Source organism: Nomascus leucogenys, chromosome 3, assembly GCF_006542625.1.
Source record: "Nomascus leucogenys isolate Asia chromosome 3, Asia_NLE_v1, whole genome shotgun sequence".
In the NCBI taxonomy this organism is placed as follows: Eukaryota; Metazoa; Chordata; class Mammalia; order Primates; family Hylobatidae; genus Nomascus; species Nomascus leucogenys.
This window is the reverse complement of record NC_044383.1, coordinates 126,121,726-126,138,982: the sequence shown is the minus strand read 5'-3', so window position 1 is coordinate 126,138,982 and position 17,257 is coordinate 126,121,726. Positions and strand designations below refer to the sequence as shown.

At 37.0% G+C, this 17,257-nt stretch overlaps 1 long non-coding RNA gene across 1 annotated transcript; it reads left to right on the top strand.

The window, feature by feature from the left end:
* The first annotated feature begins 1,304 nt into the window (after window positions 1–1,304).
* LOC105739592 lies at window positions 1,305–14,269 on the top strand. Its single transcript, XR_001115530.2, has 3 exons — window positions 1,305–1,574; window positions 13,754–14,009; window positions 14,215–14,269. It is a non-coding gene; the product is annotated as an uncharacterized LOC105739592 (long non-coding RNA).
* Window positions 14,270–17,257: the final 2,988 nt, after the last annotated feature.

The window sequence follows — 17,257 nt, the reverse complement described above, 5'->3', positions numbered from 1 at the left end:
TATGATCATATCCTCTGTGTTTCTGTATTAACCGCTAGAGATATAGGGTAGCACTCTAATTAGATTGTACACTAGTTGACTTCAGGAAACTTACATTGACTCAGTACATCAGAAAACACTGAATATGTGATACGTTATTGCTTTGCAATTGTTTTTCAAGGGTATAAAGGAATGATTATAAATAGCCATGATAGCCAGGTATGCTCCAATTCATTATATCTACATAAAAAGCTAAAGTAGCATCTTATACTGCATCCATTCTTCAAAATGCCCTTGTTACAAACAGAAAACAAGACTTTTGTCTCATACTGGCAACCACCACCAGCATATACACCTGTACATAACATAAATTTCTTAGGAACTAGATCTAAAATTTTTAATTTTAGGAGAGTTGGAAGAAAATATTTCTGAACTGAAAGAAACATAGTAAGCAAGCAAAAAGACAATGGAAGCTATGACAGAGAGGTTTAGTATATGACCTCCCCAAGAGAATCATGGGTTTAACTAGAGAAATTGAAAATACCTCTATTGGCTGTATTCTGGGCAAGTGAATCTCAGGAGTCTCAGGTATAAATTGGGGATAATAATTCAGATGTACTTAAATGTCTTACGGGAAGAATAGAAAAGACAATTACATAAAAATACTGCTACTTAAGTTGCTGTATAAATACTTTTATTGAACTTTTGCTCAATTTTATTTGCACTTAAGACAACTCTACTAAAAGTATCACCTTTTATCCCACAAATTTAAATAATCCTAGACATAAAACCTATATCTACACATCAAAAGTTAAATTATCCAGTATGTAAATGTTGGTTTTTGTTGTTGTTATTTTAAAGTTTGTGTTGTTGGGAAGAAGTGCCTGGTGAATTATTGTTTTTGTGTTACATGTATAGTCAACCATAGTCTTAAATCTCCCAGCTCAGATCTCTGCCTCTGGCTCTCAGCAGTTCTTACACACAGTCCTCCCTGTAAGGGGAGAGTCACCTAAGAAAAGTATACTTGGTCACATCTCTATCTCCAGGCTAAAGCTGACAACAGCCTCTCATCAAGTGTCTCCATTTTACTGCACAGTAATTCAATGTGTTAAACAACACATTCAAAAATTCGAGAAAAAAACAGCATCTGAATGCCTTTAATTTAAAGCAGCCATATTAACTTTTGCTAGTCTGTTTACCTATGTGGTAGGAGAACGAGGCTGAATACTTGAAAACAGCACTACTCTGATGACTAAAACAACTCACTGGCTTTTGTTTTGTTTTGTTTTCTACTTGATACAGGGCTAGGATTCCATCTTGAGTCTGAAATAACCGAGATGGGTTATGTAAGCATAAAAACACATTGTCATCATTTGCTTCAAAAGTTTGTTTGAAATGTTTTAAATCCTAGAAAATCAGGGAAGTGTCAGCAAAATCTATATTTGGTATGGCATCGGAAAAATCACAAGATTAGAGTCTTCTGTTGAAATGAAGACTGAAAACATGGCTGTTGAGAGAAGTATGTGCTGTCGTAAGAGCCTGCAGTGAAGGAGCTGGCCTTGATGAAGCAGCAGAAACGTGAAATGCCAAAACAGGTCTGTGCTTTCACAGAGCTAGTTGGAATTACAGGGGATCATAGGCAGGCAAGAAATTGTCATCTTGCTTGGTGTTTGCGAGTATTAAGTACAATGAACAGCCCTGATTTTATTTTCAGGACTAGTCTATAGGAAAGAGGGAGTAGCAAATTTCTTTTGAAATACAAATTATTTGTTGGATTCATAGATCTTTTATTTGAGACTGCTGCTTAAGAAAGACCTGCTACAATTGCCATTTGGGAAGACATATTAATTATCTCCAGGCTGTTTGGCTTTTCTACCCTTGGGTAAAAAATTGGACATAATTTCACAGAATCTCAGTTCTACTATCTTTATTAGCAAAGCTAAAAAGATAAGGACTGATAACTTTTTTCCTGCTATATATGGTTAAGACATGCTGCCAAAAAGATGTAAGACAACATAAAATTGTAACGTAGAATTTGCAATACTGGTGGAAAAAGCATGGATGATGTATCAAGTGTAGGTTTATGAACCAATTTCTTGTCACTGTTTTCCAGCCTCAAAAGCTTGTTTGCTTCTGGCTCATTCCAGAAAAAGAGAACTGCCACCAATGTACTCACAGAAGGCTGCTGAGCATTGCATGATACAGTGGAGAGATTTGAAGTCATGTGTCTTAGAAGGGGAATCTCCTTCAAATATAAATGGGAGGAGTGATTTCATCAACAAGTGCCATTAGGAGATATATTTGGCTCTAGTTTGGCTACATTGAGATAAATATTAATCAGAATCTTTTGTTTATATTTTCCTATCAAGATAAAAAGAGGCATAAATTCAGCTCTGAGGAAGTGTTGCAGAGATAGTGAGAGGTGATTTGTTTTAAAGTGTAAGCAAACGCCAGCTCTGTTGACAAAGCCAGTTCATTAGAACACACTAGCCTGTCCTCAACCTCTCTGTTAGCTAGAAGGGACCACAGTGGTCATGACAAGACTAAGACGGAAGCTCACGTTACCAAAAACTTACAAATAAGGAACAGCTAACAGTTGTCAAAACAATGCCATCCCATCACCAGGTCCTAAGCTGTATGACACCATGAAGGGCCATACAAGGCAGGTTTTATAACAGTAATCATGCATTTGGATTCAAAGTTACTTCTAAAAAACATCAAAACTTTCAGCTTAACCTGATGTGAGTGAAAATGAAACAAAACAAAGTAAAGCAAAAGTATCCAGGGATTGTATGTATCCTGCATGGCTTTTATTTATAATACAGGTGAAGTGGGGCCCTAACTCTCATTATGGGAACAAATCAGAATGTGAAGAAAAGTCCAGTCAATTGTGAGAAAGAAAATGAGTGTCACCATCCTAAACCAATCCCCGGAATTTCCTCCTGCGGACTTTTCCTTCAAAAGTGATACAATTAACAAATAGAAAAAGGCTGTTTGGCTTCTTGAAACAAAACAAAAGACACACAAGCAATGTAGTTTTTCTGAATTCCCTGGCTAAGAGTTATGACTTTGGAAGGACAACTACCTGTATTCAAATCCTGGCTTATTTGCTATGTGACAAGGGGCATATTGCCTAACTTCTCTGTGCCTAATTTCTCCACTTAAAAGGGAGTAAGAAAAGGAATTACCTCAAAGATTGGCTGTAAGGATTAAGTGAAACACTATATATAAAGTGATTAGAATGTTTCCCAACATATGGCTGATACTTCATTCTTCCATTTAGCACATATTTATTGAACTGATCCATGCAGATAGCGTCTTAGACGCTTGGGTTACAGCAGTGAACAGAGAAATGTCTCTACCCTCATAAAATTTACATTCTAGTGGAATTTAGCTATTGTGATTAATCTACTATCCAAGTATCTACAAAAACTATTTTAAATAATTTCAACTGGTACTGATAGCCTGAGGCATTATAGGCATAAGGCAGAATCTAGCACTCATCTTATTGAGTCTGTAACTGAGGCTTAAAGAGAAATGAGAAAATATTTTAAAATAAACAGAAACATTTGTATAGATGCCCTAAAAGCAGGGCTACTTTAAGTTTTGGGATGCAAGTTCCCTTTAAGAGTTTATTAAAAGCTGCAGATCTGTTTCTAATAAAGTTAAAATACCTATCTGATGACCCAGCAATTCTACTCCTAGTTACTGACTCCCCCAAAATTAAATGATAATGTCCACAAAAAGACATGGACAAGAGTGTTCATAGCAACTTTACTTATAATATGCAAAAGCAAGCCAAAGGTCCATGAATAGATAAAAGGATAGTCAAACTGTGTGACAGTCATATGGGAGAATACTGCTCAACATTAAAGAGAAGTTATTGATTGAAGCAATAATATGATGAATTTCAAAAAATCAGAAAGTAGACACTCATGAGTATTATATACTATAGGATTCCATTAAGATGAGGTTCAAAAATAGACAAAAATAATTTATAGTGATAAGTATCAGTAAGCAGTTGCACTGGGTGGTGGATGGGAAATTGATTAGAAAAGGACCCAAGAGAACTTTGGATGATGGAAATCTTTTATGTATTGTTTTAAGTTGTAGCCACACAAATGTATACAATTGAAACAACTCTTAGAAATCACCTTTAAAGGTCTATGCATTTTGTTATATATTATACCTCATTAAAAACAGAAGTCATAAAAAATGGTAGCGACTTTCCCCAGATAAATACTCATGCATTGCACATAAAATTTTAGATGGCAAATGGACTCCAGGGTAAAATTTCCGGATATAGGAACTAGTGACTGAGTTGGCTAAAAATGTCACCGTTAAAATATGTATATAGATAATTCAAGAAGAATCTTCTAGAGAAAAAGCTTGGTGTAATTCACTGACATTTTCTAGACACCAACGCTATTTTGAAATGCCTTCCCCATAGAATGCTGTACTTGATCAAGACATATTTGCCGTGAAGTATTTTACCATTAATTTTGAAAGGCATGTGTTTAGAGTAATTTAATATTTCCTTGAAAGTCATGTAGAATAAAAAGGAAGAGTGTTAAGTGCATTAACTATGAAGATATCAATTCACATCTCTGCTTAAACAGCATGTTATGCTTTGAGCAATGTTCTAATATGTTCTAAAGAAATATAAGCTTGGGCCTTTAAAAGGAAAAAAAAAGGCAATTTTCTGTCAGAGAGTCCACGACCCAGGCCAAACTATACATCTGCAAAAATGACTATACAGACTAATAAGCAATCCAACTGTATGCTAATTTCACATTAGCTTTTATACTTGCTTCAGGCTTCAAAGGGGACTGAGAGAAAAAATGTAGTTATATGGAAGAAAATTACTCATTATTAGAAAAAGGCCATCACAAGGGATTCAAATTTCTCTTATTCTGATTATAGCAAAAGGTCATGCAGAAGAGAAAACCATACAAATTTCTGAGGAAAAAAAGGCATAAAAGAAGAAAACTAAATACAAAAATGGTAGACAAGCCCAAAGGGGAATTGAAATGATTCAGATTGAAATCTTTTGATTTGTGAAAAAAAAAAAAATTGGGATTAGGCTAAAGATAATTGAAGTTTAATGAGAAGGTATCTAATTATACTGGTATATTTATTTAAGTATTTTCTAATTGGGTATTATTTTTATAATGATTTAATTACTTAATAGTGCTGCTTGTTGATTTAACAAAGAGTTTTGTTATTACAGAGAGAGCATGACATAACAGGATAAATGTTCTATCTTCTGGATGCCTGTGGGTAGTTTAGACATTTAATTACATGACCTAAATCTACCAGCCACTGTCCCCATAAAGAGGCTAGCCCTTATTGCAGAAATATAACCTGAGAGAATATAATCTGTATCAGTACACCCTATTTCTCTAACCCATGTCTAAAATATGACCAACTTTATATATCTGAAATAAACCATAAGTGCAGATCAATAGCTTTCTAACTTTTTGACCAAGATCCTTAGTGAGAGATGCATTTTACATTGTGTCATAGTCAGTTCGGGCTGCTATAACAAAAATACCATAGACAGGATGGCTTTAACAACAGAAATTCACTTCTCACAGTTCAGGAAGCTGGAAAGTTCAAGAGTGCCAGCCAAGTCAATTTCTGGTGGGGGCCAACCTCCTGGTTTGCAGATGAATACCGTATTTCCACCAACATTCCTTACACTATTATTTAAGTGTTCTATGAGAAGATGAACCTCTCTCTTCAGCTTTCCTCTTCTGTTTCTGAGGTCTTACTAGAATTGCCTTTAAAACTCTCTTCACAAAAACATTGGCTTTTGCTAGCATGCACCTCAAAACTCTTCCAGAATCTATTATTATTATTATCATTATTATTATTATTACAGTAGTCCCCTCTCCTCTGTGGTTTTGCTTTCCTTGATTTTCATTACCTGCAGCCTACTGCAATTCAAAAATATTAAATAGAATATTCTAGAAATAAACCATTCCTAAGTTATTAATTAGTTTTCAATAGTAGCCAAACGCTGCATCACAATGCCAATGTCATTCACCTCACTTCATCTCAGAAACAGGCATTTTGTCATCCCACATCATCACAAGAAGAAGAGTGAATACAGTACAATAAGAGATTTTGAGAGACATAGAGACCATATTAACATAACTTTTATTGTTATCCTTTGCCTATTTTATTATTAGTCATTGTTACTTTCTTACTGTTCTTAATTTATAAATTAAACCTTAGCATAGGTATGTAAGTATAGGAAAAACATAGTGTAAATGGGGTTCGGTACTATTCACAATTTCAGGCATTCACCAAGGGTCTTGGAACATATGTCCGTGTAGATGGGGGGGGCTACTGTATTATAATTACCATAAGGCATTGGGTCACATGATTATGGGGACTGAGAAGTCCATGATTTGCTATCTGCAAGCTGGATACCCAGGAAAAGCAGTGGCGTAGTTTGAAGGCCTGTAAGTCAGATAGCCAATGCTATAGATTCTGAAGGTCTGGGAACCAGCAACACCAGAACCAGGAGAAAACAGATGTCCTGCTCAAGCAGTCAGACACAGTTAACTCAAACCTTCTTCATCTTTTTGTTTTATTCAGCCCCTCAACAAACTACATGATGCCCACATACCTTGGGGAGGGCTGTATGCTCTACTCATTCTACCAATTCAAATGCCGTCTCTTCCAGAAACACTCTCACAGACATGTGCAGACATAATGTTTAATCAGATATCTGGACATCATTTGTTCCAGTCAAGTTGACACATAAAATTTACCATCCCACGTCATGACGTGTGATTTGCAGAATGCAAATTTATATCAGAAAGAGAGAAAAGGAAGGAGGGATGGAAGGAAAGAAGAGTGAGAGAGGAAGGAGGGAGGGAGGGAAGGTAGGAAGGGAGGAAGGAAGGAAGGAAGGAAGGAAGGAAGGAAGGAAGGAAGGAAGGAAGGAAGGAGAGAGAGAAACAAAGAAAGAAAGAAGAAAGAAAGAAAAAGAAAGAAAAAAAGACAGGCAGAAAGGAAAGAAAGAGGGAAGGAAGGAAAAAAAGAAAGAAAGAAAAGAAAGAGAAAAAGAAAGAAAGAAAGAAAGAAAGAAAGAAAGAAAGAAAGAAAGAAAGAAAGAACGAACAGAGGAAGGAAGGGAGGGAGGGAGGAAGGGAGGGAAATCAAAGATCCATAAAATAAATCTAAGTTGCACCACTTTTATATATTTTATTATGTTCTATTTTTTCATTCTATTTTTAATGTGAATTGTTATCCATTAAAATGATTTTGCTGCCACAGTTTAAAAAGCAAATATTATAAATGCTTAATCGACTCCTCTTTACTTAAATTGTCTCTATGATTGGTAAAATGGCCATAAATTTTCTTTGCTGACATGCTGGCTTCTGAGTGCCTTAAGACTACCTGAGACATGACCAAAAGGGAGAAGCCTTGAGTCTTTCAAAGAGACCTCTGGGAAAACTCATTTCTGTCTGAAGCTTCATCAAAATCATCCTGAACATCCGTATTTCTACTAACATACTGTACATGATTATTTATGTGTTCTCTAAAACTATGGAGCTTTCTCCCCAGCTTTCCTCTTCTTTCTGAGCCCTCACCAGAATTGCCTCTAAAAGTCAAAAGGGGCTGAAAAACTAGTAAGATATCTTTCCACTTTGCCCTTTTCTCCACAAACTCTGATGCTCACACTGGCCTGTTCTGAGATATGATCAGGCTCCTACTGATCCGACTCCCAGAGCAGTGCTCAGTAGCTTGCTTTTCCTCACCTGGGCAATTCAACCTTCACCTACTCAGGAATTGAGATTTGCTGATTTACTACAGCTACAAATGTAATCAAATATTTGTGTTAGTTTTCAACCACTCGATGATTTATCATTTTTTCATTATCTATTGTCTGGCTTCTAACCCTCATCTTGAGTATAAACAGTGAAGATGGCAAATATAGGAAAGAACGGTCTTTTATTGTAGGAACCTACAAGTAATGAAGTGGGACCAAAGCAGTCTCTGAACCGGGGCTTACATCTTTACAAGGATGTCTAAGAGAAGAAAGCTCGCTCTCCAGCATATTCAGTCACAGCAGCCGAAGAATTTATGACAGTGGAAAATGTAGAAGGTGGAATAGGCCAACAACAAATCAGGTGATTGTTGATGAAGCAATAGGGGCCAGGATACCTTTTATAGGCACACGTTCCAGTCCAGTGAGTCAACTTTTAGTATCCATCAGAACCCCCTAAGTAGTCTGCTTAAATCAAGATTAGTTGTCTGGTGTGTTCTACAGCCCTAGACCCTACCACTGAGTGGGAAGAGAGGGAGAGAAAAAGAGGGTGCAGGGAACCCTAGAGAAGCACAGGGCAATTCAGGTAAAAGTGGGGAAGGAATGTATCAGCTGTGCACTATCAATATTTTCCTATCAAGACATCCGCTGCCTCAGGATCACATGGTGATGAATCACAACAAAGACCCAACAAAAAATGTTGACACTTTGAGACTCTTACTTAAACATGTATATCAAAAAAGTGGGAGGGGAGAGGTACTCCAAACTGCATGACTTGATATTGACTTGATCCCTGCACAGACTACAGTCATCATTAAACACACACGCTCTCCCAATTTGTATGCCCATACCACAGTCCTTAACTCCTTGTTGAGCAATAACTAGGAGATCAGTGTGACTGGAACCTAGTTAAACTATCATGCTCATGATGCTATGCAGTAGCTCTAGATTCAATGTTATAATGTGTGATGTTACCAAAATAATATCCTAAATTATCACAAAGTGGTAATTAAAAAATGCAGTTTTGCGGCCCAATTACTTCACAGGTCATATGGCCTCAAACACTGACCTTAGAACTTAACAGCCATCTATAGTGTTTCCATGAAAAACATGTTCCAGGCTCCAGACAGCATTCTTTTAGGCAAACTTTTAGAACACAATCTGCTTAGGAACTGTCTCTACTGTTCTGTGATACGTTTGTTTTGCACATGAAGTTTATTTCGGACTCTTTTCTACAAAGATATTTCCTGCCCTTGGAAGATGACTTCAAATAATAAATTGTCACCAAAAATGGACATGAAACTTTTAAAAAGCAGTAGGGAGGTGGAAAAGATGAACAAGCTGAAAACAAGTCCATTTTGGGAGGGTTCTGCACATCCTGGTTAAGGGAGTTTTTCATTTTAAAGGAAAAAGTATTCATCTGATGTGCTTCTTTGTTCATGGCACTTAATATAGAATTCCACAATGTTAAAAATAGGAAGTCAGGTTTATATGGTGTTTGCTTTAATGACACTAAACTGCCTGGAAATAGCAGCACATGCTATAACAAGTTTCAGATATTAAAGGAAAAGCTACAATGCTGAACTCTTTTCAAAACTTTTATATGAAGCCCCAGGCTTTGTGGACATTCAGGAGCAAATCAGGGCTAATACGGGAAGCTTACAGATGGTAAAATGGCTTCAGGCATCCCAATTATATTAAAAAGTTGAAAGCGGCAGATTCATATTCTCCCTTTTTACATGTCATAAATTCCAAAGTGTTGGTGTCAAACTGTGTCAATTGCACTCATTTATTAATACTTGGAATACCATCAGTGAGCTTCCTAACTGTTATTATCCATTTATTCATTTACAGCCATCTAATACTAACAGCACCAGCCACAGTTTTCAATCCTTTCCCTAAAACCATACATGCCTCAGGGAGACTTACATAAGCCTGCATCTGGGGAGAGGGGGGAGGAGGAAATAGCAAATTGCAGGATCTGCTGATCTTGGATATAGGTCTCTCTGCAGGAGCTTCCAAATGTGTCTTTGTTTATGTTCTGGGCTCTGGGTTGTTGTGGGGCACGGATCTAAGGAGGAAGGAATTTGTTGCCTCAATAAAAAAAAGTGTAATTAAGATGTGGAAGAAAGGTTAGGTGAAAGACAGAAAAAAAAGACTATTTCCGTGTATTCTAAAACAAATATTTACACATTCAAATATCGTCTTTTTTTTCTTTAACTACCTCATCTTCAGTCTTGGATGCAGTGGTCAATAAACCCTGATGTCTCCACACAAAGTAAAAAAATAAATAAAATAAAAAATATATGGCAACGATGCACATGATTCAGACCCAAAAACTACCCTGCATAAAACATTCATTATAATTAATGCAGTGTTTCTTGGCTGGTATTATTAAGACCTTAATTTTCCACTTGGTGGAACTTACTGTATGTAGGAGAAAAATCACTGGCTCTGAGTCAGAAATGCCTTGATTCTAATCCAGCCCCTGCCACTTCTTAGTCATGCCATGTGTGTAAATTTGTTGACCTCTCTGAGCCTTGGGTTTGTTTTCTTTAAAATGTGAATTATAAGGAAATATTAAATGTGATGATTAAATAAAAGAAAGAAAGTAAAACAACTACACATTTCCTCTAAATTGCAGCTTTCCTCCCTCACCCCTTTCCTCTTTAAGAACTGCGCAGACATTTTTAATAAGAAAGGATATAAGTGATCAAAATAATTGTTCTGAAAACATACGATTCATTGCAGACATTGGTAGTGTGCCCTACATACTATTGGGCATGAAAGGGTTAAGTGGGACCGTCACCTTGGAGTCCTGGGGGAAGGGTGGAAGGGAGGAGGGTAATAGTGGATTTAACAGTGTTTCACAGGCAGAGTCCTGGTGCTGTGCAAAGCTCCAGATCATGTTTCTTCTTAGACGCCAATCAGTCAGGAAGTGATTCTCAAAGAAGTTTACATTGCCCTACTCTCTTTACACTGCTGCACAGTGGGAAACCCAGGACACAGAATACTCACAAGAAAGATGCTAGCATTTCCTGCGATAATAGGGAAAGCAAATGAGCCTCATGTCACATAACATATTATAAGGAAGAAAAGCCTCCTGCACAACATTATACTAAAAAAACCAAACTTATATTAAGCCTTGGACAGTTGCATATGTAAAGACCAAGAAAATAATCCAAATAGTAATCAAAAGCTCTAATTCTTCTTCAATTCAAGTTCATGTGCTACATTTTCAGAAGAATGACACAAAAGTGTACATGCTCTCTCACACACACACATGCACACACACACAAATATACACAACTCATGCAACACATGTTCACACCTTCTGGTCAATACAAAAAACCTAGATTATATCAGAACACAGACAGTCTACTAGTCAAGCTGTGTCTTCACCACATGCTTAATGGAGAAAAATGGGTAAGGTATATCAGAACTTCATCAGAGAACATTCCAAAGCTGTTACATACATTTATGCTTGTCAAGTGCGTAACATGCACATAATTCTCTTTTATTCTTTCACCCAGTATTTATTTTCTGTTAGCTAGAAGAGGGCATGGGCTTTGTCTATATTGCTTACTTAAACTTGTGACTACCTGGCATGTAGTAGGTGCTCAGTAAATATTTGCTGAATAAATTAATGAACATTTCCAATTCTAGGGGGGATTCTGCCATTTTAAATAAGTAATTACAATAGAATAAGCTAATCTGATTTTTGACATCCCAAGGAACCGTTCCAAGCCCCTTTTGTTAGTAGTTTTCTTTTTAGAACACTGTCTGAACTAGGTCTATTTTATATGGCTTTGCTCCAGCTGACTGGGGCAAGGCACATTTTGTAGACTCACATGGTAGCCTGTGGAGAGGCATCTACATGAAAGATAAAGACATTGGTTATATTTGTACAGATATTACACTATGGTGCAAACAACCAACTCTGTCTTTTGTTTTTCTTGAGACAGAGTCTCACTTCTGTCAACCAGGCTAGAATGCAGTGATGCAATCTCAGCTGCAACCTATGCCTCCCGGGTTCATGAGATTCTCCTCATGCCTCAGCCTCCTGAGTAGCTGGGACTACAGGCATGCACCACCATGCCCAGCTAACTTTTGTATTTTTAATAGAGACAGGTTTTCGCCGTGTTGGCCAGGCTGGTCTTGAATTCCTGACCACAAGTGATCCACCCGCCCCATCCTCTCAAAGTACTGGGATAACAGGCATGAGCCACTGCTCCCAGCCTACCAACTCTGTCTTCTATACATTAATTCTAAATCAATGATTTATGAATTTACCCAAATTTATTTTTTCTATTTATGTTTTCAGTCTCTTCTCCTTCCAGGCAATGAGCTCCATGCCAGCATTCCCCTTTCCTTCAAAGTAATACCTTTTATTTTTTCTTAGAATTCACACAAGCAATTCAGCAAAATGTCACTGGCACCTCCTACAAGATACCATGACAGCAAAATTTTATCTTTACTACATAAGGATTTTTTACTTTTTCTAAAGTTTAAATTTTTTCCACTTCTTTCTCCCTTTATCATGACCTTACAAAGAACCATCACGGTCCAGTTACAGGATGTCCTCTTACAGAAACCACATTTTCTTTCCTTCATTAAGTCATGCAAGTTTAACCACCAAGTGACTGTCTTCATCATAACTTCCAGTGGGCAGTTCAGGGACTGGAGGGGGACCTACCAGTCTGCAGACTTAGCACATTTTCTACAATTTTCTTCTAGAAAGGGATTTCATTAACAATCTCCCAACTTTCTTCATATTTGTAACAAAAGTGTCACAATCTAGTCCCTAGCAACCAAACCATTTCATTATTAAAATAAATGTCATCATACATTTGTCAAAACTCATTATGTACAACCTAAAAGCAAAGCCTAATGTAAACTTGGACTCTGGGTGACAATGATGTGTCAATGTAGGTTCACCCATTGTAAACAAATGTACCAGTCTGAAGGGAATGTTGATCACGGGGGAGGCTGTGCACGAGTGAGAGCAGGGGAGATATGGAAACTCCCTACTTTCCACTCAACTTTCCTGTGGACCCAAAACTGCTCTAAAACAAAAATAAAGTCAATTACAGTAAAATACCTGCATAACTTCACGACACTGTTCAAAACATTTTACTTATTTTGTGAATATAAGTATATGCAATTCTTGGAACAATATTATGAGAGAGATATTACTACTATTATCCCCCTTTTGCTGATAAGACTTCAGTTACCTGACCCCGACTGTCACGACTGAGAAGTACCAGAACTGCCGCCTGGCTGCAGCCAACACACCCATCCTTACTACTCCGCTTGGGTGCTTCTCAGTCATGCCAAACTAAGTCTCTAGCCACACATTCCTCCCCTTCGCCCCAAGCACAGTTCTTTAAACTATTAGCTATGGTTGTTCTCATAGGCGTATTGTGTACTTAACAGTAAATATACATGTGTAAAAAATATTTCTGCATGTGCCACTCTGAAGGATATGCTTTATATTAAAAAAAAAAAAATTGAAGTGAAATCATTCCGAACAGTTTTCTCAGTAAAGACGAATATAAGGATTCACTTGAGTTCATCAAAGTGCCCCACAGATTCTTTGGTTATCTGTTTAATTCCGACGTAATTCTGGAGTTTTTATAATTCACTTGGCAGTCTACTACAACCTTGATTATCCCATGGTTATTTAAGGAAGTTTTTATTTTTAAATATATTTTCTGTTTTACAAATTATCTGATGATGTGTATCATTTCTAAAAACAGAACAGAATCAACATTTTTTATAAGTTTAGTCAAGAAAGGGACATCTAAATTGTTTAGATAACTGTAGTGACATAGACCAGAGAAGGTTTCAAAGGAAATCACTGTTTGTTCGTAAAGTGCAAATCCCTTTCCAGGAAATTAGTATCATGAAAATTATTACCAAAAAATCATAAATATATGCAGGGTTTTGTTCTGAATATATGTCTCATTAAAAAAACAAATTATTTTTCAGATGGAGTTGCTTGGATACAAGGAGAAACTTACAGAATACAAATGAACTTGAAGGCATTAGTAATATTTTCAAAATAATAGAGAAACGACACAAAGAGTGAAAGAGGTAATTGAAATCTGTCTTTGATGGGAATAATATCTAAAAGGAGTATTGTACATATCTGCTGGCAGCTTTAAAAAAATTAATGATTACTGAAATTGAGAAATGTCAACAGTATGAAATAAGCAAAACTACTTCCCTAACAAGATTTTATAAGGTGAGCAATTGTTTTGAACATTTTCTAACCTTGACTTTTCTATTTATCTTAAGAATTAAAAAAAAAAAAAAAACTAGTGTTTAAATATGAAAAGGAGACTTGTGGCAAATTCAGAATAATTGACCATTGAAATAGAAATGCCTTCTCTAACCAGAAAAATGAATAAGGAAATTATAACTTATATTCTCTATGGATGTCTTTACAGAGATAAAGTAGTGGGATATTTACTTGAAATAATGTTCATCATCAATGCTGAAGTTTACGAAAGACAAAAATACAGAAATAATGTGTTCATAGACAGCCCCAGGGCACACACAGTGGATGCATTGTGTTCTCCTGGGTTGTATAACTACTTTGAAAGAAGTTTTCTTTTCTGTGTCATAAAAGAAGACTTTTTGGCTCTGCCAGGATACTCTACCATTTGGCCCACTTCAAGCATGCCTGAAGATGCGTGCCAATTGCTTGTTGGTTTTTGAAGATCATTCTGATCTCTGCTGAGTTACCCAACTGGACTCAGAAGGGTCTGACCCACGTGCCACATTCTAGCTGTTTGCTTGTTTGTTTTTAATCTCAACCTAGTTTAATGGGAAGAAGGTGAGTCACCTTGTGTGTATGTCAGCTGATACTGATGTCATGGAAACTTAAAGGGGATAGACTTGAAATTGAAAAGATAAGATTGTAAGTGAATGGGGCTTGTATAAACTATGTTTTGTTTTTGTTCTCTTGCTTACTTACCTTGTAAACAGATTCCTTGAGTCTTAAGCCAAGGATCTTAATCTTTGGTATTTACAGAGCCTTTCTTCCATGAAGCAGAGTTATGTAGGATGCGGCCAGCAAATGAGCTCTCACCTGGATCTGTCGTCATCATCATAGAATTTACTATGGTCTGGTAGTATTCAAAGTGCTTACTTAAATTAATTTCTGGAAACAACCTCACACATTTGACTCTATGTATTTTTCCACCTCATGATGAGGAAACAGACACAAAAAGGCCAAATGATTTTTTCAAGGACATTCAGCTAGGAAAGGGCAAAGACAGGCACAGATGAAGAAATAATCACAGGCACAAACGAGGTATCTGATAACAGAGATCCTAGGAATCTGTGAATGTCAACATGAATTACAAATATGAAAATTATTTGTTGAATCAACAAAGTGGAAATATAACTATTTTGTCTTAGTTGATTTGGTAATGACTAACAGTCAACATACCTATTAAGTGGTTTTGGTTGAAATAATTTAATTTGTTGTCAATACTAGTTCCCCCCTTTAAATTTAATGATACAGTTCCAACATCTAGATGAACAAATAAAGATAGGAGAAAGAATTCTATATTTTAGTCATTTCTGCTTATGGCCTCAATTTCAGATTCCAGAAATCCATAACTAAGTAGTTATAAAGCAATTACAGTTGTTAGAGTAGCCCAGGATGGCTGGACAAAGTTGAATATTTCATGACTAAAAACAACGACAGCCAGGCACAGTGGCTCACACCTATAATCCTAGCACTTTGGGTGGCTGAGATGGGTGGCTGGCTTAAGCCTGGAGTTCGAGACCAGCCTGGCAGTAAACTGAGAACTTGTCTGTACAAAAGATACAAAAATTAGTTTGGTGTGGTGGTGTGTGCTTGTAGTCCCAGCTACTTTGGAGGCGGAGATGGGAGAATCACCTGAGCCCAGGAGATTGAGGTTGCAGTGAGCTGAAACCATGCCACTGCATTCCGTCACTGCACTCCAGCAGCCTGGGTGACAGAGCGAGACCCTATCTCAAAACAAAACAAATAAATCAATTCTCACTTAAAATAAACATACCTAAGACATCATCGTATATTTTAAATTCTTTCTAATTAGAGCAATGTTACTAAATATATTTTAAAGAGGCTTGTTATAAATGAAATACTTACAAGGTCATTGTACTGAATTCAAAATTTTTGTTATATGGAAGTTGTAGAACTTTGGGATTATGAAATACTAACACAAGTAAAAATATAAAGTCCGATTTTTGATAAGAAGATACTTTGTCTTAGTCAGTTTGGGCTGCTACAACAAAATACCATGGATGTGGTGGCTTCAACAACAGACATTTATTTTCTCACAGTTCTGGAGGCTGGGAAGTCTAAGATCAAGGTACTGGCCGATACGGTTCTTGGTGAGGGCATTCTTCCTACCTGATAGATAGTTACCTCCTTGCTGTGTGCTCATATGATCTTTCCTCAGTACCTGAGCATGGAGAGAGAGAAAGCTCCTGTGTTTCTTCATTTCCTTTGAAGGACATTAATCCCATCACGTAGTCCCCAACCTCATGATCTCATCTAAGCCTAAATACCTCCCAAAGGCCCCACATCCAAATACCATCAAGATGGGGATTAGGACTTCAACATATGAATTTGGGAGAAACATAGTCAGTCCATAGACACTTCTAGGAAATCTTTTCCATGTAGTCCAGATTCATCTAGTATGCAAACCACACTAGGCTACAGAAGTGACTTGAGGGCAAGAAGAAAGATCCTTCTTTCAGACCTTAAACTCTTCATTCACGGGCCCAGGAAGGAGCTCCCAGCATGGAGGATACCCAAAGACTGAACAATAATATGAGGCTTGAGGCTCACAAATAAACCTCATTAAGAGAGAACTGGGAAAAATCAGTCAGAGAAAGAAGGAAAAAAGGTATGGCGATGAGTAATGGGATTTGAGGTAGGAAAGGAAACGGAAAGGAGCAGAGCACCAGGAGGGAAGGGGAGGCGAAGGGGGAAGGTCAAAGGAAGAGAGAGGGAAGAAGATGACAAGAGCGAGCACAGTTTCACTTTCTCGGCATTAAAATCCTGAAACGGACACTCTAAAAATAAAAACTACAGGGGGTGGGGATTTTACCTGTGAATAATTTAAAAATCACTGAGCTTCCTGCCATGAAAGTGCAGGCTATAGATTCCAACAACCTAAAGTGATTTTAAACGCCCCTCTCTAGAGAATAAGTAAAAATATCCATCTCCCCCATAGAACAAAATTCCCTTTCTTGATGGAACTGAATGGGGTCAGTGGCATTTTTTTCTTGGAATCTTCACCAGCACAAACTATAGACATAAGCCAACTTTCACAGAGGCTAGAGATTGTTAAGCTGTGGCTTGTCACCTATAATCCATTTTTATAAAATGTGAATGAAGGCTACTATATTGTTAGTGGCCACCTGTGGACATAAAGAATTTATAAGAGAAAAGTCAATAATGTCTTATCATGTAAGCACATCTGAAAT